The sequence below is a fragment of the Chrysochloris asiatica genome, unplaced genomic scaffold, assembly GCF_000296735.1.
Source record: "Chrysochloris asiatica unplaced genomic scaffold, ChrAsi1.0 scaffold00015, whole genome shotgun sequence".
In the NCBI taxonomy this organism is placed as follows: domain Eukaryota; kingdom Metazoa; phylum Chordata; class Mammalia; order Afrosoricida; family Chrysochloridae; genus Chrysochloris; species Chrysochloris asiatica.
This window is the reverse complement of record NW_006408533.1, coordinates 27,259,280-27,266,977: the sequence shown is the minus strand read 5'-3', so window position 1 is coordinate 27,266,977 and position 7,698 is coordinate 27,259,280. Positions and strand designations below refer to the sequence as shown.

Below are 7,698 nucleotides of genomic sequence, written 5' to 3'. Positions count from 1 at the left end.
TTCAGGACAGGTGGGGACAGAGAGAAGGAAAAATAAATCAACAAATTATTGATTTGGTGTTGGTGAAGAATATTGAAGATGCTATGGCCTGCCAGAAGAACAAACAAATCTATTTTGGAAGCCAAAAGTTTCCTTACAAGTAAGGATGGGAAAACTTTACGTCACTTGCTCTAGATACGTGATCAGCAGTGACCAATCCCTGTAGAAGGACTTCATGTTTGGTAAAGTAGAAGGTCAGTGAAAACAGAAGGCGACCCTCAACAAGATGGATTGACAGAGTAACTGCAACAGTGGGCTTAACTTAACAGAGACAGTAAGGATAGCACAGGACAGCATCATGTTTCATTCTGCAGTACATGAGGTCACTATGAATTGGAACTGACTTGATGGCACCTAGCCAGAGCACAACAACAAAGTAGGGTTTGTTTAACTATGTCTTCACATGGTCAATTATGTACGCTCTGCCTAGGAGATATCACAGTATATAACATTAGTCTACAATTACCTAAAGCTTTCTGCTCAGTTCATTAGATCAAATACTTCATATTTTTTTCATGTGTCTTTCCCTCAAAATAGATAGTTATAGACTGCTTTGTAATGAATCATTTAGTATGATTTTTGCGTAGTGGTTATGAGTTGGCCTACTCAATTCAATGTCAACAGTTTCAACAGGAGACAGATGAGGTTTTCTGCTTCTGTAAAGAATTACAGCATCAGAAACCCTATACAGGGTTGTGATGAGTCAGAACCACCACCACCAACACTAGCTATAGTCTTTATAACTTCCATGAAATGACTGAGTGGTTAAGTGCCATTGAGTCAATTCTGAGTCATAACAATCCTCTGTAGGGTTTCCAAGGATCAGCTGGTGAGTTTGAACTGCTGACCCTGTGGTTAGACATGCAGTGCTTAGCCTATACCTCTAAACTTTGATCCTAAATGACCTGGGTGTTGTTGATTTTAAGTGCTATGGAGTCAGTTTCTACTGATAATGACCCTGTTTTCCAAGGCTTTCAATTTTTGTGGGAGCAGAAAACCTTGCCTTTCTCCCCTGGGGTGCCTGGTGGGATCAAATTGCCAACCTTGTGGTTCATAGTCTAGTGCTTATTCTATGAAGCCTCGGGGCTTCATAGAATAATGATTGGGTTGTTGTTGTTAAGTGCCATCAAGTCAGTTCTGACTCATAGCTACCCTTTATAGGGTTTCTGAGACCACCTGGTGGGTTTGAAATGCCAAACTGATTGGGTGTTGTTGTTGTTGTGAAGTGCCATCGAGTTGGTTCCAACCCATAATGACCCTGTATAAGGTTTCTGAAAAATGATTGGGTAGGACTATGTAAATATGAAGTGCTTGTGGCCCACCACGGGGATTTAATAAGTTGCTAATAAAGTAAATAAAGCACATGCCACCCTGTGGGGATAGAACTGTGCAAATGAGGTGCATTGAACCCTTACATGGAAATTGGTCACTTTTGCCATTCCCCCTAGACTTAGAATGAGTTATCCCCAAGATGGCACATGAATCTCACAACCACCAGGAAAGAACAACCATGAGTGGAGCAAATCCTTCCAACCCATGGTCCCTGGGCTGAGAATCAACTTGTTCGAGGAAACGAAGTACTGGAGGCAGCGAGAGATGGCACGAAGCAAAGGCAGAGAAATGATGGCAATAGAGGCACCCGAGCCAAGAAACCGGTACAAGACAGAAGAGTGGGCTTTCTGATCCTAGAAGTGAGAAAGCAGAGTACTTTCAGTCAGGAGGCAAGGTGGGGTGCATCTGACCACTCACTGGCAAAGCTAAAAGCGCTTTCTAACATTTGCCAAGGTAGGTGTTAGAGTGGATTATGAACTGAGCTGCTAACTGCAAGCTTGGCAGTTTGGGTCAACCAGCTGCTCTGTGGGGGAAAGAGGAAGTTTTCTGCTCCTGTAAAGATGTAGAACTTGGAATCTCTATACAGGGTTGCTGTGAGTCAGATGGCGGTACGTTTGTTTGTATTCTGTTGTTGTTCTGAGTAGGGCAAAAGCTAAGGGACCAGAAAGAGGTGTGCTTTCAGGCACTGCTGAAAAGCGGCTGTCATGGTTGAAGAACGATATCCTGAGCCATTTCTGATCCTGAATTGTAACCTGTTATTTCTCTAATAACCCCAGAAAGTGAGTGCCGTAGGAGAGATGGTTGGTACCAGAATTAATTAAAATCTTAGCGGGTGGAGTAATGCCTGACCTCCATCTCTTAAAAATCAGCCATGGGCTGTTGAGGCTAATGGCGATTGTCCTCCTTGTGGGTGAGAGGATATTAGATGTTGTCACCATGCCGTTTTATGTAAACAACAACAAAAACCCCATATGTTCTCTGTACACTTGAATCTACCCATTGCCATCAAGTCAATTCTGACTCATACTGATCCTATAAACTATGAGCTGTCCCCTAAGGTTTCTTTACAAAAGCAGAATAAATAAGCTGCTGGTGGGTTCAAACTGCTGAGCTTTCAGTTAGTAGTCAAGCACTTTATCCATTACACCACTAGGACTCCACATTTAAGTATAACATGAGTACATTTATGACTCACATACACACATACAAATGTACATCATTCCTAAAAATTAATTCTCAGACATACATATGTATTAAGGATGGAAAACGATTTCCTTAAACAAAGCATAAATTTGCTGTCCTGGGACTATATACAAATAGCTCTACAGAGTGGACTTTTTTTTTTTTTCTTTCTTTTGGGTTCATCTCTTGCCTTGTAGGGTCTGCCTAAGGGTTTTCCCATTGGCATAAAGAATTATACAAAGCAGTCAGAGTTTACTACAAAGCCCATTTCAAACTGCTAGGGGCTACACTAAGACGGGCAGAAATTGTTCTACATTTCAGGGTGTTACTGTTAAGTGCTGTTGAGCCAGTTCTGAACCACAGGGGCCCTGTATAGGGTTTCTGAGCAGGGGCTGGTGAGTTTGAACCACTGACCTTGCAGTTTAAACTGACCTGCAGCACATTAGCCGGCAGCGCCACACCAGGACTCCGGAAGTTGTTCTCGTTGTGAGCTGTCGTGTCGGTTCTGACCCACAGAGACCCTGTATAGGGTTTCTGAGCAGCGGCTGGTGAGTTTGAACCTCTGACTTTGCAGTCCGAACTGACTTTGCAGTCCTGTGCATTAGCCCACAGCACCACATCAGGACCAAAAAAGAACTCAGGTTAGAGCCTGGTATTGAAGTTCTTCTATTCCTGAAAATTCTTGGGGTGCAGAGCACCGTGACTGTTCATACAGACACAGTTCATACTGCCATCTCCCTTTATTTATGTTGCATATTATCTATCCGGATTCTAAAATTAGCTTGACCTCAGCCCAAAATTTCAGATACTAAGCAAATGTCTCTGTAAATCTATTTTTGACAACCTACCTGATGTGTCAAGGAGCTTTCGTAATGTGATGGTTACTAACTTCAAAGTCAGCTTGTTCGAAACTACCAGCTGTTCCACGGGAGAGCTTTCTGCTCCCGTAAAGATTTACAGCCTTGGAAACCCTATACAGGGTCGCTATGAGTTGGAACCGACTCCACAGCACACCACCATCACCTGGTGTAGCACTGTGATAAGCACTGGACCACAAGGTCAGTGTGAACTACAAGGTTGGCAGTTCTAGCTCACCAGCAGCTCCTTGGAAACCCTATGCAGGGTGACTATGAGTCGGAAGCGATGAGACGGCACTTAATAACAACAACTGTAAATTCAAAGCAGCCTACATACTCTGGTTAAGGAGCTCTGAGAGCGTAGTGGCTATGTGTCCGGCCGCTAACCTCAAGATCAGTAGTTTGAAACTACCAGCAGCTCCATGGGAGAAAGATGAGGCTTTCTGCTGCTGTAAAGATTTAAACTGTCGGAAACCCTACGCAAAATCGCTATATGAATTGGAATCGACTCCACGGCACACTACCACCATATACCCTGATTAGAGCTCTGGTGGCATACAGTATTAAGTGTTAGGCTGTTAACTGTAAGATCGCTGGTTCAAACCCACCAGCCACTCCACAGAAGAAAGATGAGTCTCTCTGCTCTTCTACAGATTTATAGTCTTGGAAACGGAGCACTATGAGTTGGGATGAATTCAATAATAGTACATTTGGTGGATATACCCTGGTTACAAAACAAGGGATCACATGCAAATCAGTGGATGCAAAACATGCTGGCCATGACCACTCATCGTACAATTCTAGTGTTGAATGGTACAGAGGACCTGTCTACATTCTGGTTACAAGAGGAGTGGACGGGATGAGCTCAGCAGCTTTGAGCTCATTTATGTAGAATATCTTATTCTTTAAACACGAATCTCTTTCCAGTAAATTACTTATGTTATTTTATTGTTTTGAGTCAATTCATCTATAACTTCATGTGTTAAGGATTTTTTAAATTGAGTAAGAAAGTAAGGAAGAAAGGAAGGAAGGAAGATCTTTAAATATTCTTTTTGGTGATGCACGTTACACTATTCCTATTAAATTTGTCTTTCCTTGCATAGTAAGCCATATGATTATCTGATTCAAAATGGCCCAAATCAGTCCATTTCTGCTCACTAATGTCTAGGATATGATTCTTTATGCTATGCATATAGTTTTTGACAACTTCCAATATTCCTAGATTCATAGTTTGTACATTCCATGTTCTGGTTATTAATGGATGTTTGCAGCTGTTTCTCCTAATTTTGATCATGCCCCAGCAGCAAATGAAGATCCCAAAAGCTTTACTCCATTCACGTCATTATGGTCAATTCTACTTTGAGAAGACAGCGCTTCTCTAGTTATATATATATATATACAAATTTTTGGGTAAGTTTTTATTGTGAACTGAGTGATAGTCTACGTGTGAAAACATCAGCTTTACACCATCATTTCATTGCAATGATTACAATCCCCTCCTTGCTGTTGAATCATCATTCAACAATATTTGATTCCATGTTTTGTTTTATTTTGTTTTTTGGGATGAGGGATGTACACAGAAACACTCAGGAATATACAGTAATTTAAACAACCAAAGGGCACATTCTGCAAGCCTGCATCTTGGCCACCAGCACCTAGTCCCTCTCTTTCCATGAGCCCAGAGTCCTCAACTGTTCCCTCTCCATGTCCTCATCTCTGCCTCCATCTCTGGTGTCGCTGTTTCTATGGATAGGGTCCCACACTCTGCCTGTGCTCTTTTCTTTTGATGGTCCTAGGGTCCTCTGTTTATGTACTATAAGGCCAAATACTCCCCCATTTTTGTTACAGAACTTCTGCATTTATAGTTTTGACAGTCACAATTAGTCATGATAACCATTACTCACTATTGAATTATAAGAAACTTATCCTCATCTCTTTTCACCAGACCCATCTAGACAAGATGAAAACTATTCAGTAGGGACTGTACCTTCCCCTACACACTCTGAAACTAAACTCCCTCTTGAAAACTTGTAAGCCAGTTACTTTGTGCCTTTATAGCTCCCTCATTTTAGGTAGTCAAGACCTCAGTTGGCCGTCCCTATTTACCCTGTATACAGAGGGGATAGGTTTCATACTTGATATAAAGACTCCTTCCCTCTCAGTTAGTATTTTGAGCCACTACATCCATAAGTACAGGTCAAGTTCATCAAATTGTAGCAGTTCACACTCGTTTCCTTTATCAAAACAATTTTTTTTTTTGTCTTCCTCTAGTTGAATTCTGATTATCAAGCCATCAAGGCTAGGTCAAATGGGTATTATCTGCAAGTTTGGGCATTCTTATGCATCTCCCTTCACTTCATATCTGCTGGATGCTTCATTCTCAGCTCTAGCCTTCCATGGCTATGTCCTTGTCCATAGGTTCAGGAATCCTTCTATCCTATTTGAATGCCTTCCAAGATGAAGGGCTCATCTGACTATATTTAAATGCACAATGATCCTATGTAGGGTTTTCTGAGTATGTGACTCTTTTCAGGAGTAGACAATAGAATTACTCCTAGTGACAAACAATTTAAAGATGAACCAATTTAGAACATGGTTGTATGGCTTCTTGCCCTCAAGAAAGAAAGAATGCCATATTTTTTCGTTGAAAAATATTCAAATTTTACTAATTTTAGGATTCAATTAGAATGGTGTTATGACGTATAATGTAATTCAATGTTTGTCAAATTTTTGCACATTTGTGGCCTTCAATTTAGTTAATAACTCTTGAATAAACAAGGAAACTTAAGCTATAAAGAGTAGAAAGATCAGGATTCATTATGTTCTTCTAGGTTAAACTCTATAACTTATCTACAATGCTTACCAGACTTTACTGAACTATTTAAAACAAGACAGATGTAAGATTTATCAAAGATAAATTGCTAAGTAATCTCAGGAAAGCCAAAAGATTACAACTGAGTGGTGACTTTTAGAAGGTGTAATTATTTTTTTCTACTTATATGTTGGGTCAAGTGAAAAGATTAATTTTTTTTTTCCTTTTTCTGTTCTCATTATAGGTTATGTCAGGAAAAGTGAGTTATCACAGAATTTTATTGTTTGATTCATCTGGTGAATTATAATCATGAACAGAAGATGGTTAACCTCTCTTATAATTATATATCTTGAATAACTATTCTGCCCTTTTCAAATCCTTCTAGAGTAAAAATTTACTTCTTATTCTTTATGTATATTTCAAGATGGTAATGCTGGAATGAAGCTGTTAGAAGGATTAAGAATATTTTACTGATGAAAAACATTTCTAACTAATAATTTAACCTCAAACAACAGCAAGCTCCTATTAGCCTTTTTTCTAAAGAATGCAAAAAAAAAAAAAGGATTTAAAAACTGCATCAAATAACATTTGAAATAGATATGTCTTAGTTTTGCAAAACACTATGCTCGTTTTCAGAGGAATGAAAACATAATTCCCCTGATTAATTTCTTCCCAGCTCTAGAAGGTTGGTGAATTTTTAATATTGACTCTCACAAAACAACCCAATAAAATTATATTAGTAAAGTAAATTCGATTTTGTTATATTTTGTTTACACCTATTGCAATAAAGGAGAATATTCCTGAATGGAAACACTCTTAAGTGTCTCAGAAGAGGAAAGGGGGATAATTGTAGGTTTGAGTTTCATGATTTTAAGTCTTGCAAAGGCCTAAATAGTTGAGACTATTCAAAGTTTATTATGTACTAGTTTTGTACTGATGGGTACAGCAAGGTGAAGTTCTTAAAGTAAGTCTTGCTAAGCAAACTTTTAGTCTTCATATGGAACTATTTTTAGTTACATCACAGTCTTATCTTTCAGGAGCATGCATTTTCTGGACCAAATAGTATAAATATTTTCCTTGTTCTTGGTAGTTTTTTAATATGCCTGGCCCCATTGTTGCTTAATAGATGGCCAGTAAAGAATGACAGTCTGATCTAGAGATTTCAGGGAAAGAAAATCATGTTGATTTCAGTTCCAGAGGTTATTCTGAATTCAGATTTACTATTAAGATGACAAAAGAAATGTATAGCAGAATAATCTGGACAAGGCAGGATGTTAAAAGAGCCTCATTTACAAATGTTTTACTCCTGTGTTTATTGGATTTTGTCTCTCATTTGCCTTTCTTCACAATTATACAAGATCTTTCCCTTTTTAGTTACCTATTAAATGCTTATTATGCATAGGTAAGGAGTTACAGGACTGCAATATGAATAATACATGCTGTTGTCTTGTTGTTTTGTGCGGCAGAGTTGGTTCC

General features: G+C 39.2%; 1 protein-coding gene across 1 annotated transcript in view; it reads left to right on the top strand.

Moving 5' to 3' along the window:
* The window catches only part of RIT2 (Ras-like without CAAX 2), a 619,156-nt gene that overhangs the window by 405,393 nt on the left and 206,065 nt on the right, over positions 1–7,698 (top strand). The window lies entirely within an intron of this gene.